The 18,355-nt window shown below is 39.6% G+C and overlaps 1 long non-coding RNA gene across 1 annotated transcript in view; it reads left to right on the top strand.

Moving 5' to 3' along the window:
• LOC126082741 (uncharacterized) overlaps window positions 1-16,679 on the top strand; it is a 210,827-nt gene extending 194,148 nt beyond the window's left edge. The window contains exon 4 of the long non-coding RNA XR_007518633.1: window positions 16,243-16,679. This is a non-coding gene — a long non-coding RNA (uncharacterized LOC126082741). The remainder of the gene's footprint in view (window positions 1-16,242) is intronic.
• The last annotated feature ends 1,676 nt before the right edge of the window (window positions 16,680-18,355 follow it).

Below are 18,355 nucleotides of genomic sequence, written 5' to 3' on the forward strand. Positions count from 1 at the left end.
TCGAGAAGACAAAGTGAAATATTATAATGACATGTGCAAAGACCTGGAGTTAGAAAACCAAAAGGGAAGAACAGGCTCTCATTTCACAAGCTGAAAGAATTGAAGAAAAAATTCAAGCCTTCGGTTGCAATATTGAAGGGTTCTATGGGGAAATTATTAAACAATGTAGGAAGTATCAAAAGAAGGTGGTAGGAATACACAGAGTCACTATATCAAAAAGAATTGGTTGACATTCAACCATTTCAGGGGGTTGCATAAGATCAGAAACCAAGGATCAGGCTGCCTGGGATCAACTCCTGGTCCTCCTGTTCACAAGTTGTCTAAATCTGTTCAAGGTATTTAACTTCTCCATGCCTCCATTTCTTCATCCCAAAATGTTTGCATGTAAAGTCCCAACTAATAGTATTATGGTTAAGATTAAATAGGTCAATGCATGTAAATTACCCAGAATAGTGTCTGGCATGCAGTAAATAAATATTATTTTTTAGCTTTCATGTTTCTTGATTTTGGGCCTCAGCTACCTAGAACCTTGTTGGTCAGCAGCTAGTGGGTCTTACAAATGTGTCATATTATAGTCTTAATGATTGAGAATAATGTAAGGATCTCTACTTTGTGAACATGTTTGCTTTCAAGCAGCTTTAATGAGACATTCCAAAGGAATCTGTGGGCATTTTCAACACTATCAAGGTTTTTGGGTGACATTACTAAATGGATATTTTTCTTTTAAAGCAAGCTTTCCAACTCTTAAGAATTTATTGAAGGTTTTCTCTTTGCCCTGCATGAAGGTAAATACTAAAGACAAGCATAGTGCAAACAATTAAAAAATATAGAAATATATTATTTTGAAGTATTGAACTTTAAAGATTATAGAAATTCAAGAGAAGGTATATACACACAGAAAAGAAAAGGAACAATATCAATGGGGGAAGACACTTGTCTAAAATGTATTAGCATTGCTGCCAATGGCATGTCTTAGGATGCATTTCAGTTGCCATTTCTTACTCAAAAATCGCAAGAAGAAATATCAGTTCTTACCTCCTATTGCCTTTAAGTCTCAAATAGTGGTTATTGTAGTGAGAATACAGAGAGTAGAAAATACCATGTAATGAATATTATAGGAGGATGGATTATTATTTCATTGATAGTGCTTAGAATACGTAGGAGGAAAGGGATGAGGACTGGATACTATGTTTTCAGAGACAACTTCTGACTCTGAAACCATAAATTTCTGGTAGTGAAGGTTAGTTTACAGTACTATGCATTGGTTTTCTGAACATATATTACATTTTTGCTTACCAGTCCAAAAGAATTTTACGTGTTCTTTGCTAGGACTTTTACTCTTCTCATCCACTAGCAATAATCTACCAACACAAAATTACTCTGGAAATGAACATTGATTTCTAAAGGATTACTGGGCCGCTGGGATGAATAGTCCTTTGTTATCTCCGTAGCCTTTGGAATGCTTTTAAACATTAGGAAAGGCCCTACATCTCCATCATTATTGTTGATAAAGATTGATATTAAATCTACTTTCTAATGGGTGAAGGAATCACCCAGATCTTCCACAACTTTTGACTACATATATCATTTTATTTGTAGCAGGCAGTTCCTCTCATTAATGTAGAGAATGTGTTAGACAGTGTAAAGACAGAATCACATTGCTTCGTTATGGCTTTCCTCGGAATATTCTTAACTAGCTTGTGAAAAAACTGGTAGCCTTATATTATTGTTGTTAGGTTCTAGGAGTCGATTTTTGACTGACAGCAACCCCATGTGACAGAGTAGAACTACCCCAGAGGGTTTTCTAGTCTGTAATTCTTACAGGAGCAGATTACCAAGTGCTCCCACAGAGCCACTGGGTGGGTTTGAACCACTAACCTTTTGGTTAGCAGAAATCAGGGCTCTTAGTCTTACCTTCCAAAAAAAAAAAAAAGAGAGAGAACCAAACGCATTGCCATCAAGTCAATTCCGACTTATAGGGACCCTACAGGAGAGAGTAGAGCTGCTCTCTTTGGTTTCCAAGGCTGCGATCTTTACAGAAGCAGACTGCCAGTTCTTTCTCCCACAGAGTGGCTGGTAGCATCTGAAAAATGTACTGTAATATGACATGGATCAAGCAAGACATGGTATATGGTCCATTATAAAAAAAAGGCCTGTCACTCTATGTAATCTGTAAGTTAAAAGAAAAAAAATTGAAGATCATGCTTCTCAGCCCTCCCTACTCAGTTATGAGCTTTGAGTTGTTTCCATGACTTGGTGTGTGTTTGGGTACACAGAATGGCAAATCTGACAACCCTGGATCCAAGTCCTTTTTCTACCCGTATTGAGCTGTGGTATCTCAGCTTCCTCATCTGTGATACAGGATTAATAAGCCAACATGTATAAAGTACTAAGTAAAAATTTTAAATAGCATTAGCCAGGGGGGATGGTGGACATACAGTGGCCTCTGTCTACAGATTTATAATTTATTTTGTGAATAATGGCAACCACTTATGATATACATGTTATTTTCCCAAAACCCTTTGTTCCTTTGATCCTAAGGGTCTTAACTCAATGAGAAGAGTGGAAAAACAATTGGCAAAACTCTAATACAAAAGCCTGATTGGAAGTGCTACTGAGATGTTCCCATTTGGGGCATTTTCAGCTTGCCAACATGAGAGAAAAGTAGCAGTCAGTTGTCATTCTGCCATTTATTATTGACATAAGCTTGAGTGAGTCACTCAATTGCTCTGATCCTCAATTCTCTCACTTATAAATAAAGATTAAACCTCCTACATTATAAGGTTTCCGTGAAGATTAGAGATTGGCTATATAAACTGCCTAGAACAAAGTAGTCACTGAATAAATAGTTGTTATTGTTAACAAGGTGGAGAATTACGGGAGTTGACGTTGGACAGCCAAATTGTCCACTCTAATAATGGTGGCAGGGAGCCACTAAAGGGAGGCATGAAATGCTCAGACAGTTCAGATTAGAAAGATGACCTTGTGGCAGGGCTTAGGCTGTAAGGGGACTAAGTTGGAGGGCAGGAAATCTGTTATCAAAGTATCAAAATAATCATTCCAAGCAAGAGAGGACAAGGACTTTCAAGGTAAAGGGAGGTTGTGAACTTGGAACTGAAACAAGAAAAATTTCAGTAGATTTTTCTATATCTCAAGTAGGGGTATTTCATGGGGTTAAAAAATAAAATCTTAGGGAAATCAAAACACAAAAATAAGTATATTTAGCAGACAAATTATATTTAGAACATTTCCTTTGGTTTTGGGGAGGCAGAAATGTAGATATTCTTGAGGTTGAATTTCCGCCTTTGAACTTCCTGTCTTCACCTACCTAAGGATCAGTAGGAATCACTTCATTTTGTACCACGAATCATCTCTGCCTGTCTTCTTTCTATAACATACCTTACCACATTGCACTTAATTTTTGCATTTGTACTCATGAAAAGAGAGAGGGTTCAATGAATGAAGAGTGTCTTTCTCTAAATCCCCCATACCTAGATAATGTATGGAGTAGAGAAGGTATGCAGCAACCGTTGGTTAAATGCATGAGTAAACAAATGAAATCATAGTGGTTAAGCATGAGGTCCCAGAAATAAGGCTGATAGGTTCTTTGAATCCTGATTCTACCACTTACTAGCAGGATAACAACCTCCCAAGCCTGTTTTCTCATCTCTGAAATGAAAATTATAATATCATAGAGTTACAGTGAGGTTAAATGACACAAATATATGCAAAGTGCTTAGCCTACTGCCTGTCACACAATAAGCATTTACTTAAATAAAGCTACCATTATTACCTTCAATATTATTATCATGACGACAACTAGACTCTTAATTTCTAACCATTTTCCCCCTCCCTCTACTCTCTACTGCCCAATGTAATTCTGATTTGAATAACTAGATTGAAGGAACAGATTATAATAACTTGCTGAACAGTGGGATGACTTTCTTTCTTTATTCCAACTCACTCTCACTCTCTGCCTTCACACAATCAAAGCCGTAGGATGTATTTGTTGTTCTTGGGTGCCATCAAACTGACTCCGACTTGCAGAGACCTGATATGACGAAGTAGAACTGCACTATGGAGTTTTCTTGTCTGTAATCTTTGTGGAAGCAGATTGCCAGTCTTTCTCCCAGGGAGCCACTGGCTGGGTTTGAACTGCCACCTTTTGGTTAGCAGCCCAGTGCATAGCTGTCATGCCACCAGGGCTCTTACAGGATGTATCTATTTGTGAAAAATCAAACATTAAAAACTCTATGGAGCACAGTTCTGCACAGACACACATAGGATTGCCATGAGTCCAAGCCAACTCGATGGCAACTAGTGTGTGTGTGTGTGTGTGTGGATATATGTATATCCACACGCATGTATGCACATATATATGTATGTATATATATATCCATACACACACAAGTATATACACCCACATCTGGGTGTGTACGTGTGTGTGTGTGTATATATATATATATATATATTTTTTTTTTCTGGCCATAGGGAAATATGGTGCCCTGGTGGTGCAGCAGTTAAGAGTTATGGCTGCTAACCAAGAGGTCAGCAGTTCAAATCCACCAGCTGCTCCTTGGAAACCCTATGGGAGGCAATTCTACTCTGTCCTATAGTGTCATTATGAGTTGGAATTAACTTGATGGCAACGAGTTTTATAGGGAAATATTAAAAAAGACCAATTTATTGAGCACCCAGACACAAAGGATTTGAGATTTTGAATGCTTGACCTTACCGAGGTAACAAGGCAAGTGGCTGTCTTTGAAGACTTAGTTCAGACCAATACAAACAAGAGTCACTGGGACAATTGGAAAGCAGTTTTCACAGCTTTGATTTCTCACCAACTGACCAAACATGAAAGACGAAACCCAATATGTGGCAAGGACTCCCCTTTACACACCCTCTTTAGCCCCTTCCATGTCTCTAAATAATGTGTTTGGGAAGCACACTTTGTGCTTTTTATTAAAAATATGATGGGACTGGACTTTTCTATATTAGCAGACTTAATTTGCCAGTGAACTATAGCTGCAGGTTGGCCATCTGGAAAAATAAACTCCTCAACAGCCATGTAATTTGTCTTTTGTCTGGTTTCAGGCAGTGGATTTTGGGGGATTAGTATTGCGCAAACAGCAAGCAGGCGCTTTCCTGGTTCCTTGATGCCCTCTCCCTTCTCCAAAGGGACATCTTGCTACGTTACAAGTTAACAAGTGCGCCTTACTCCTATAATGCCTTTGTCAACACTATGTATATATGAACCTAATTTTCAATAAAACAAAACAGCTTTTCTTTTCTACTCGGGAAGGCAGTGCCATCTGGACCAAAGCCTGGGGTCAGGAAAAGCATATTGCCTGGAACACAGGCTGACACACCAGCTGTGCCCTTGTACCAGAAGGTGGGGGGGGGGGAGGGGGAGGTGGCAGGAGGAGACCTCTGTCAGCTTATAATGCTTACTCCCCACTTGAATCCCAACCCAGCAAGACACTAACCTGACTGGGAAATGTCATAGAAGACAATTCCCATGTTTGACAAAATCTAGTTGTATTTTTTCCCTTAAACTTAAATACCAGGTTGCCTTATGAGAGCTCAGCATGTAAGAAGTAGTACTTGGCAAGCCCATGTCAAAAAGCCTTGTTTGTTCAGATAAACACCACAGTTCCTGGTACCTCCCCTTTCCTTGATTAGGAAGCAAGTAAAGAGACATCCTTGTGGTTAAAACATGGGCTAAGGGGTCAGATAGGCCTGGGTTTCTGGCCTGGTTCTGCCACTTATTAGCTAAGTGGCCTGGGCTGAATTACTTAACCTTTCTAAGCCTCAGTTTTCCCATCTGTATAATGGGAATGTTGTCGTTCTGAGCCGTTGAGTCAATTCCAACTCATAGCAACCCTATGAGACAGAGTAGAACTGCCCCACAGGGTTTCCTAGGCTGTAATTTTTACAGTAACACATATCCTATGGAGCCACTGGTGGGTTTGAACCACTGACCTTTTCAGTTAGCAGCAGAGCGCTTAACCATTTTGCCATTAAGGCTCCTTATATAACTAATAATCATGGAATCTATCTCATAAGGTTATGATGATCACAGGAATTAACGTAAGTATGTGAAGGAGTTCACACAGGATCTGAGAAAAGTACTCGATACATTTTAATAACAAAATTAAGTAAGACAAATTTACTTTTGTTAGACTTCTACCCCACATCCCATATATTGTGCTAGGTTTTTAATATAATAATTATAATTACTTGGTACTACTATCTTGAAGAAGAACAAGGCCAAAGACATCATAGCTACTATTTCTATAATGCAGGAATTAATGAAACTCAGAGAGGTTAACTAGAATTTCCAAGTCCGCTGTGCAGGCAAGATGTTTAAACCTGGGTGCTCAGACTCTTGATTTTTAACCAGTTGCTAATCTTCTGATTTACAGAGGAAAACAAAACAAAAACAAAACAAAACAAAAAACCCAGAATAACTACATTCAATTGCATTAATGTTTAAAAAGTAACTTAGCAGACAGTCTTCATTGAACACAGAGACTTTAAGCAGTGGCCTTGCTTATCTCCATTTTGCATGTATGCTTAGCAATTTTGTCAAACCAGTCACCTTCAGGTATTCTGCCAAAGAGATTCACCTTTAGAGTCTAAAGCTGTTAGGTTCTGCAATTCATTAGGGGGAATTTGCCTAGTCTATTGTGAAGCTTAATAAGTATACAGTCATACGTTGCTCAACGTCCACGATACATTGTGCGAAGTAGGGTGTTATGTGATTTGGATGTTGCGTGAACACCATATTATACACTGCTGCTGCCTATGAGTCAAAGCATACACTGTTGTATGGTAAACTTTTAATTTGTAAGTAGGGGAAGTTCACCTTAAAATAACACTAGAAAGTATAGTACAGTACATACATAAGCCAATAACAGGCATTAAATATGACTATTTGGAAACACTGGTGGCATAGTGGTTAAGTGCTACGGCAGCTAACCAAAGGGTCGGCAGTTTGAATCCCACAGGTGCTCCTCGGAAGCTCTGTGGGGCAGTTCTACCCTGTCCTATAGGGTCGCTATGAGTTGGAATCGACTCGACAGCACAGGGTATCAAGACATATGTATTATAGATTATATATGTACTGTGCCATTTTATGTCTGGAAGTGCAATCATTTTGTATACAAGAGAAGAGACATGACCAAAGGACTAATGGATCACGTCTGCTATGGCCTCCACCAGACTGAGTCTAGTACAACTAGATGCTGCCGGCTACTACCACTGACTGCTCTGACAGGGATCACAATAGAGGGTCCTGGACAGAGCTGGAGAAAAAATGTAGAACAAAATTCTAACTCAAAAAGAAAGAACAGGCTTGCTGGCCTGACAAAGACTGGAGAAACCCTGAGAGTATGGCCCATGGACACCCTATCAGCTCAGTAATGAAGTCACCCATGAGGTTTGCCCTTCAGCCAAAGATTGGACAGGCCCATAAAACAAAACGAGACTAAAGCGGCACACCAGCCCTGGGGGAAGGACTAGAAGGCAGGAGAGGACAGGAAAGCTGGTAACAGGGAACCTAAGTTTGAGAAGCGAGAGTGTTAACATGTTGTGGGGTTGTTAACCTATGTCATAAAACAATCTGTGTACTAACTGTTTAATGAGAAACTAGTTTATTCTGTAAACCTTCATCTAAAGTACAATAAATTAAAAAAAAAAAGAAGAGACATGAGATTTACTTGTTGCACCTGGGAAGCTCTTACTTTCACTAGGCCAGTTACTTCCGCTATGTCCATTCTCTGATTGCAATTTCTGAATTCTATTATAACCTTATGGGACCATGGACATATATGGGGTCAGACACCGCCCAAACAGACATAATGTGGTGCATGACTGTATATTGAGTTAGAATTAAGGACATCATCAGCCTCTATCTTTAACCTCAGAGCCATTTTTTATTGTTCTCACTCTCTTTGGCTGTCACTTCCCACCCTACTGAACAGACCAAATTTAGCTTTTTCCATGCAAATTATCATTTTTTGACACTATCTTAATCATCTAGTACTGTTATAATAGAAATATCACAAGTGAATGGCTTTAACAAAGAGAAGTTTATTTCTCTCACAGGCCGGTAGGCTAGAAGTCCGAATTCGGGGTGCAGGCCCCAGGGGAAGGCTTTCTCTCTCTGTTGGCTCTAGGGGAAGGTCCTTGTGATGCATCAGTCTTCCTTTGGTCTGGAAGCATCTCAGCACAGGAACCTCAGGTCCAAAGGACATTCTTTGCTCCCGGCACTGCTTTCTTGATGGTATGAAGTCCCCATGCCTCTCTGCTCACTGCTGTCTTTTATATTTCAAAAGAGATTGGCTTAAGACACTACCTAATCTTGTAGACCTCATCAATATAACTGCCGCTAATCCATCTTGCTACATCCTAGTGATAGGATTTACAACATATAGGAAAATCACATAAAATTGTGGACAATCACACAATGCTGAGAATCATGGCCCTGCTAAGTTGACAGATATTTTGGAGGGACACAATTCAATCCAGACACTTTCCATTTCCCCTTTTAACTCATTAGGGAAGGCCCTTAGTATAATCTATGGTAAAGAACCTTTCTAGTTACCCTGAAGCCATTCTCTCCATAACCTTCTTGCTGTGGCAACCTGCCTTCAAAACGCCAAATGAATGTATCTTTTTTTTTTTCTTTTTTAAACAGTGTTTTTTAACAGCTACAGGCAAGACTTCTCAAACTTATACTACTGACATTTTGGGTTGGATAATTCTTAGGTGTGGGGGGCTGTCCCGTGGATTGTAGGATGTTTAGCATCATCCCTGGCTTTTACACAGTAGATGCCATGGCATTCCCCATTTGTGACAAAAGTGTATACAGATATTGCCAAATGTCTTCTGTGGGGCAAAATCGTGCCTGTTTGCGAGCCACAGAGCTAGAATATGAGCATATGATAATGGCCCATGAGACCTGAAGGAATGTCGACTCAGAAAGGCTTACATCCCTAATGAAAAGAAACTCAGGAGAGGAAATTTGCCTTTTCATTTTTACCGGAAGAGGTTGTGGCTGCCTAGAACTTCTATGGCTATCTTGTACGTATAAGGGGAGACTCAGACATTATACTGAGGGTGGCCTATTGAGAAGATGGAAAACACCTGTGTCCCTTAATGACATTGTCAAACAATTGAAGTAGCCCTGGAATTGTCCTGTCTCTGGACTTATCATGGGAGATAAAAATGTTGTTACTGATTAAGCCCAGCTTTATTTGGTTACTCTTAGTTGCAGTGGAAAGGATCTTAAATGTTATACCTTTGGTCAGGAAAGTTGCAAGTTTCCTTTTCTGATCCATTCTACATGTTACAGCTAAAAATCAATCTGTGTATTTGCTGACCTTCTATTTTACTAAGCATTATGTCCTTCTCCAGGGACTGATCCTTCCTGATAACATGTCCAAAGTATGTGAGATGAATTCTCACAATCCTTGCTTCTAGGGAGCATACTGGCTGAACTTCTTCCAAGAGAGATTTGTTCGTTCTTTTGTCAGTCTGTGGTATATTCAATATTTTTGTCAATACCATAATTCAAAGGCATCAATTTTTCAGTCTTCCTTATTCATTGTCCAGCTTTCACATGCATATGAGGCAATTAAAAACACCCTGGCTTGGGTCAGGCAATGAATTATGTAGAAACACTCTGTACTTTCAAGTATAATAGATTGAAGCCTTTGTGGTGTAGTGGACATAGTAAGTGGGGAGTGCATACCTAACTCTGATGTCCCTGGGTGGTACAAACGGTTTGTGCTTGACTACTAACCTAAAGGTTAGCCATTCAAACCCACTGGCACCATGAAAGCAAGGCCTGGCAAACTGCTTCTGTAAAGATCACAGCCAAGAAAACCCTATGGGACAGTTCTACTGTGTAACACATGGAATCACCGTGAGTTGGAATCAACTAGATGGCAACAGGTTTTACCTAGCTCTGACAAGTAACAGTTATGTGACCTTGGGCATATCCCTTTATAAATTTTAACTCATTTTCCTCAAAATGAGGATAATATTATCTACTCACTAGGTGGTCGTCATGATGGAACACTGGGAGCACGAAGCATCTTGCATAGGTAGCAGAGTCCTACCCTTAGCTAATGATAGCTGACTGGGATTCAGAGATTACCTAACCATGTTGTGATGCAGGGCCCAAGGCGGTGCTATTACTTTCATCAGTAAGATAGCCACTGTAGCACATTTCAGGGCTATTCATGTTAGCCAAGGGTGGGAAATCTTAAAGTGTCAAGGGGAAGTTCGAAAACACTCTTTTCAGAACGATTGTTACTAATTCTAGAGGCTTTGGGGTAGTAAATGTAAAATCCGTGAATTTTCTGGGAAAATCCTAAATATCCTAACTGTTGACTCTTCTTTCTAATAAAGACAGCGTGTGTTAGTTGGAGCCTAACTCCACACACAAACCTGCTTTTGGTGTTTTCTGTCACTCATTGACATCAGTGCTAATTTGGGTGAAGGAAAATCTGCTGTTTCCTGTCATAGCATTTGTCAAGAATTTGGGTGCCATTTGACAACTTTTCCTCTTATCTCCAACAAGTAAGGGACCTCATAGATGGAAACCCTGGTGGTGTACTGGTTAAGAGCTATAGCTGCTAACCAAAAGGTTCGCAGTTTAAATCCAGCAGGTTCTCCTTGGAAACTCTTTGGGGCAGTTCTACTCTGTCCTACAGGGTTGTTATGAGTCGGAATTAACTCTACAGCAATGGGTTTGGTTTTTCAGTTTTCATCTGATAAGCTTCACTTAAGTGGAAGAACCCTCCTCCTGTGAATTGTGTGTCAACTCTTCTGTATTTAATTCAGAAACTAGAAGGATTGGTGAGCTCTTTGTCAGCCTGAGTTTGTCCAGCCCTAGGAAGTGAGGCTACCATCTGGAGCTCAAAGATTTCTAAACTAACTCCTGGTTCTCTACAACAGGCTCTACCCACGATGTGAACTGATATGTACAGGGCTTCAAGACATTTTTAAATCAAGAAGGTGGTGTTGGCCGTTCTAATACGGCATGGTAGGAAGGACTCTTAAGAGACCACATCTTTTGTTTTAATAGGCAAGAGAATGACTGACTCGGTGTATTGGCACCACAGTCCCTGTGTTTGGAGTTACTCTTGTAGATGGTTTACCATGAAAGCTTTATCCTGAGGTGTGAAAAAGAGTTTCTGGAAGGAGTGAGATTTGTTTGAACCTGTGTACTGATTGATTTCTCAAATGCACTGGGATGGGGGTGGGAGTTGGTAGGCAGCAGGGGTGGGAGGAATTAAAACTCTGCCTTTCTTGTTACATGCTAAAGCCTGTCACTTAAGGGCATGTGCCCAATTATTTCTCTTTCACGCATGGGTGCCCTGTTTGCTGAAGGTGTTGTGAAAAGTTGCCAAGAGATAAACTTAAACACTGTTTATGAGAATCATTACGTGGTTCAATGTTTATTTCCCTGGCACCCTTCAAGGTCTATAACTTGAAGCTGAACAGCCGTTTTCTGGTGGCAGTAAATAGAAGTCTAAATATGTCTGAAACACATAGTTTAGAAAGTATACACAAAACAGGATGCCTTTCTAGCATTAAAGAACCTACGAGAAGAAGGAAAGGAAACGTTATCATTTGCCCACTGCTAACATTTATTGTGTGACTGGGATAGTGTTACCTTCTCTTGGATCTGGTTATAAAGATGATAATTAAGTGGGCGGTCCCTGGAGGCTTCAGACTGTGCAGAAGCATTTCTCCTTCTCACGTTTCAGCTACTACCTCCCCTCAGTGGGGTTGAAAAAGCAAAATCAAAAGACCTTTGAAGCCACACAATGTCTGGTCTGTCTTGGCTAACTGTGTTGTAATATAACTGGCATGATAGCAGGTAGCAGTGTAATTCATGTCAGAGCAATACAATTCTGCATTTCATTTATAGCAGGGAGCAGATTGTGAGCTGCCATAGTTTTGTGTAACCCCTTCCCTCACTAACTAGAGAAGGTGATAGCTGAGGCAATTGTTGACCTGAAAGCAATATCAAAATGGCTACTGTTCGCTACCAGTTTACCATGAGATCATTAAAAAGCTGAGCTGTTTAATTCAGATGCGTCCCTGGGTGATGTAAACAGTTTGCACTAAACAACTAACTTAAAGGTTGGCAGTTTGAACCCACCCAGTGGCACTGTGAAAGAAAGGCCTGGTGATCTACTTTTGTAAATATTACAACCAAGAAAACCCTGTATAGCAGTTCTACTCTGTAACACATGGAATCACCATGAGTCAGAGTTGACCAGACGGCAAAGGGTTTGGTTTTCTTAGTTTTAATTCAGAAGGATGAGTTCTGTTCTTCTTTTCCTTCACGCAAGCTCTCAGCAACCTATCTCATGACTCCTAAGGTGACATTCAGTGTGGCTCTCCAACATGTGTGTGAATGCGAAGTCAAAGCCTTGGGCTGGGGAAAAGGAGGACGGTGACTTAACTGTGCTAAGCACACACTTATGTTTAGCTGAGAAGTCATTGCGCTCCCATTTTCTTTGGAGAGAAGAATTTCTATTTAGCTTTTCTGTCCTGGGCTGGGTGGTAGGAAACGGCTCCTGACTAGGAATCAGAACACCAGGATTTTAATTTCAGCACTCTCAGTGATTTTCGATGTAAACTTAGGCTGGCAATTTACCTTTCCAGGTCTTGGTTACCTCATCTGTCAAGTACAGCTGATTATAGCTATCCTAGCTATCAAGTTGAACCACATAAAAGTACCAGTAGTTCACTGTTTTTGACCAAAAAACATGGGTTTCATATAGTTTAACTTAGTAGATCCCAAGAAATATATGACAAAATATATATATGACAGAGGTGCAAACATTATGAAGTACCACGTCAATGCCAGATGCCATTATTATCATCTTAGCCCCAGAGCTTAGCATGGTGGAAAAAGTGAATCCATCGTTCACTGGTAAAGAAGAGTTCCAGAAAAAAAAAAAAAGACAGGATTGCTACCATTTTGTAATATAAGAAGAAAAAATTTTGTTAGATCATTCTTTTGGAGTTGTGGAATAAAATTGTACTGATTCAATTACTTCTCTTATAAACTTGCTTAAACTCTTTATGCTTGCTACTGAGTTCCTTACTTTTGAAATGGAGAGTTTCAGCTTTGACTTGTTGAGCTAGTGCATTGTTAGCTGCCTTCGAGTTGGCCCCCAACTCATGGTGACCCTATACACAACTGGATTGGATCTTTATGATCCATAGGGTTTTCATTGGCTGATTTTCAGAAGTAGATCGCCATGACTTTGTTTCCAGTCTGGCTTAGTCTAGAAGCACCCTTGAAGCCTATTCAACATCATAGCAACTCCTACTCTATATGGCTCTCAGTCTCAAAGATTCTTGATACATCCTGAAAGCATTAGATTACCTCATATCCAGACCTGTTTGCCAAGACCTGAAGGGAAATTTGCTTAATGAAGGTAAAGCGCTTTGGGGGCCTCTGCATCCAAACCCATTTCAGACTGGTGCCCAAGACTGCAAAATGCCAAATGCCAGGTTGGCCAGGTATTATGCTAAAACCTGACTGAACCCTTTAATTCAAAAGAGTATGCTTACCCGTGAAAGAAATTAGCTGGGGGAAATCATCACTTCCTAAAATCTGATTGAAGGTTGAGAGGGATCAAGGAAAATTTCAATAGCTTGGAAGCTAGTCTCCAGGAAAACAATGCATAAGTCCTGGAAGAAAAGAAGGGGAGCCTTATTGATTGAGTCTGCCTGTGGAGACGTCTCTGCCACTTGGCTTCCTTTGATAAGATTACAGACATCTGAAACTCTTTCCCACCAGGAAGGTAGACACTTTGAAAGGACATCCTTCAAAGTAGGTGGGGAAGACATTCTTCGTTATTGGGAAAGTAAACTATAGTGCTCTGTTGAATGACTTGGAATCAGAGCTTTGCTGCAGGAGGTTCTAAACCAGTCTAGTTGGAGATGACGAAGCTTAGGTTTGTATGGGGAGATTGCAAGAATTCCAGATAATCAAAATCATTGTACACTTTTCTTTATTCCATATCCCTCAGCTTGGTTGCCGTTGTTGTTAGTTGTCATTACGTCAGCTCCGACTCATGACAACCTTACGTATATAAGAACAAAATATTCCCCAATAGAGAGACTTTAACATCCTCTTACAAATCTTGTCCTTGAGATTGTTCTAATTGTACTTATTCATAGGGCTTCCCCTTCGCGGCCCCATTGGAGAAGGATCCAAGCTAACTTTTTTTTTTAACTTGTATACCATAACCTAACCAATAATTCTCTCCCCCTCTCTTCTTATGTCCTCAACTCCCATCACTTTCCTATCTTTAACTCATACTCTCATTGAAGACACTTAGAGTTGAACAGGACTTTAGAGGTCAACTTCCCCGCCTAAGCTGATAGCCCCATTCCTGGCTAATGGCCGTAAGTCTCTCTTAAAACCACCAGTGTCAGGGGTGACTTCTTTGTTGACCTCAAATCCATTTCAGTATGTCTTGTTTTTCATTCACCACCCTCCACTTAAGCTGTCCTCCCATCCCTCTGCTTATTTTAAGGCTCAGTTTATGTATTTCATATATCTTTCAAGGCCCAGCTTATATCCTACCTCTTCCTTAATGACTACTTAGACTAAAGAACATCATCCAAACATATAAATTCAGTAGACACAAAGGATCGCAGTCAGTAAAAACTAGAAGGGAATGTAGAGATCTTCTAGTACATTCTAATCATTTTATAGGTCTGGGAACTGAGACTGAGGGAGGTGTGATAAGGCATTGGATCATATCCTACCTCTGACATCCTCTTCAATGCAGCCTTGAACAGTGTTATTTAACTTTGTAATTATGTCTGTATTGTTTCTCCCAATTGTAAGCGTCTTGAAGACAAAAGTCGTAATCTGTCTTTATATTTTACATGGTGTTTCATACGTGCTAACACATGGACTAGCCATGAGTCAGAATCAATTTAATGGGATAAGAACAACAATAGGTTTTCTAACTCAGTGTTGTCCAAAGGAACCTTCTGTCTGATATGGTAGTATCTACACTGCCTGTAGTATAATGTCTACACAGTCCAGTATGGTAACTACCAGCCACATTTGTCTACTGAACACTTAAAATGTGGTTAGTGTACCTGAGGAACTGAATTTTTTAAATGATTTAATTTTAACCATCCCCCCAACAACAAACAAACAAAAAACCCAAACCCACTGCTTTCGAGTGGATTCCTACTCATAGCGACCCTATAGGACAGAGTAGAACTGCCCCATAGACTTTCCAAGGCTATAAATCTTTACAGAAGCAGGCTGACACATCTTTCTCTGGTGGAGCGGCCAGTGGGTTCAAACCACTGACCTGTTGGTTAGCAGCCAAGCACTTTACCCACTGTGCCTGATTTAATTTTGGAAATTTAAGTAGCCACATGTGGCAAGCGATTACTGTATTGAAGAACGCCGCTTTCATTCAATTGTTGATTCACAGCATGTGAAGAAAAATTAGGGTATGTTTGTTGATTGGATAATGTCTTTTACTATTGTCTGAATCAGAATAATAGAGGTTTAGAGATGGAAAAGACCTCAATTAACACCCCCAGAAAAGGGAAGGCATTGGTTCAAGGTTACACAGTTAATTAGAGGTAGAGCTAGCACCAGCACCCAGCCCTCCTGGCTCTACTTTTTTGTATATTTTTTTCCTTTATGGAAGATGAGGACTCAAGAAGAAAGTTGAAGGGAAAACCAATGAGAAAAAAAAAAAAAAAAAAGATGAGGATCAATGAAGATTGTAGGCAAGGAAAAAGAAGAGAAAGGAGGCCTTAAGAGAGAAATTTGCTAATACCAGAGAATGGAGATAAATAAAAGAAAAAAAAAAAAAAAACTCATACTTTTATCCATGAGCCCATGTAAATGAAGAATTTTTTTTAGAAATGCCAAACAATGTTACTGTAATAAATCAGGGACAACTCTTCCATAGGTATTCCCAGAACTACACAATAAAGAGTGCTTAGCTGTTACTGAACCATGACAAAGCCCTCATACTAATAAATTACATTCCTCAAAACCTTTGTCAAATCAATCAAACAACTCTCCTTGAATGGGCATGGAATGTTAACATCTGGTTCACTGAATGGAGATAACAGTTTCATCCAAAGCCTCAGTTAGCCATGCCTTTATCCTTCCCCGTTGCCCACTGATCCTACTTTATCCTGCCTCTTGCTTTGCAGCTGCTCCATGAAGAAGAGAACTCACTGAGGAGTGCCGAATTCAGCGGCATGTAAGAGAGCCCAGAAGTAGAAGCGCTGATGGAAATGAAGCCCGTGGAAGCCTAAAAACTGGTCTAGATGCCCCTTACCTATACAGAGTCCTGATAGTCCTAGAGGATTCAACAATTGTTTCAGAGAGAAATAATTTGTGTAGAGACTGTAGCTTATCATTGTGCATGAAATAAGAGAAGCAACTAGCTTCCAAAGGCTCGGTGATATCCTAAACAAGATGCTACATTTTTTTAATACCATTTTGTATTTCATAGGAGGAAGCTAAAACTAACATCAAAATTTGTAATGTCATGATCTATAATGTGAATTTCTTTATATGTTTTTCCATTTTTTTTTTGGCAGGGAGTGAAATGACACTGGAATCTTCTCAGGGTGTGAGAAGATTCCTATTAATTTAATGGTTGTTTTTTAGTTAGGTCATTAGAAGTAACAAGCTTTTCTTTTGCACCTTAAATGCTACTTTACCTGTTGACATGGCACCATTCTCAAAGTCATAGGCTAAGATTATGACTTATTCATTTAGGATTGTAAAGTGGGGTCGGTTGTTATTCCCTTCTAAATCTAATAATCTCTATTTTCCTCTTACCTGCTTTTTTTCTTCTGAACATCCTTATTTCTTATTAATACTACTACCATCCTGGTCAAATGCATTTGAAGTCTTTGGGGGTATTTGACTGACCCTTTTCTCTTATGTACTGCCTTTAGAGATCATTTCTTCATAAAGCATTTTCTTTTCGTAGTGCCTCACATCTGTTTCCCTCCTTTTCCGTTTCATTGCCTCTACCCTAAACCAGGCTGCTCTTAGTTTCTCTGTCTCTCCTGGCAACAATGCAAGCTACACACTGCCCCTTAAAGAATCATTCTAAAGGTCAGGAACAATTGTATCACTCCACAGTTCAAAAACTTTCAATTGTCTGAGGTAATTAAAAGGAAGAAGAAGAAAAAGAGGAAGGAAGAAAGGAGGAGGAAGTAGGGGAGGAGAAAGAGGAGGAAGAGGAGGAGGAGGAGGACAGGAGAAAGAGAAGAGGAAGGAGGAAGAGGAGGAGGACAGGAGAAAGAGAAGAGGAAGGAGGAAGAGGAGGAGGAGGAGAAAGATATCATTAGTGGAACAGGCTAGAAAGCTAAGAAACTTTACTATGTATAAGAATTGAATACATGATACTGATGGCAAATAATCAATGAGGAAACTATACTTCATACAAGAGTTGTAAATAATTACTTAAAAGAATTAAATTAGATTCCTTCAATGAATATCAAAAATAACTTTCAGATTTATTAGAATGTTAAATGTAAAAAAAAATTCTTAAAAATCCTTGAAAAATATTGGTAAATGATGACCTAATATCAAGATTACTAAGATCTTTCTAAATAAAAAGAAAGATAGAAAGAATAATATAAAAGATTGTTGTTGTTAGGTGCCATCGAGTTGGTTCCAGCTCAAAGTGACCCTATGTAGAATAGACGAAACACTGCCTGGTCCTGCGCCATCCTCAAAATCGTTGTTATGTTTGAGTCCATTGTTGCAGTCACTGTGTCAATCCATCTCGTTGAGGGTCTTTCTCTTTTTCACTGACCCTCTACTTTACCAAGCAGGATGTCCTTCTCCAAGGACCAGTCCTTCCTGATAACTTGTCCAAAATATGTGAGATGAGGTCTTGCCATCCTTGCTTCTAAGGAACATTCTGGTTGTACTTCTTCAAAGACAGATTTGATTTTTCTTCTGGCAGTCCATGGTATATTCATTGCTGTTCACCAATGCCATAATTCAAAGGCATCAATTCTTCTTTGATCTTCCTTATTCATTGTCCAGCTTTCACATGCATATAAGGTGATTGAAAATAGCATGGCTTGGGTCCGGTGCACCAGTCTTCAAAGTAATATCTTTGCTTTTGAACACTTAAAAGGAGTTTTTGCAGCAGTTTGCCCAATGCAATATGTCATTTGATTTCTTGACTGCTGCATTTGTGGGTGTTGGTTGTGGATCCAAGTGAAATGAAATCCTCGATAACTTCAGTATTTTCTTCATTTATCATGATGTTGCTTATTTGTCTAGTTGTGAGGA

This window comes from Elephas maximus, chromosome 9 (genome assembly GCF_024166365.1).
Source record: "Elephas maximus indicus isolate mEleMax1 chromosome 9, mEleMax1 primary haplotype, whole genome shotgun sequence".
NCBI classification, from domain to species: domain Eukaryota; kingdom Metazoa; phylum Chordata; class Mammalia; order Proboscidea; family Elephantidae; genus Elephas; species Elephas maximus.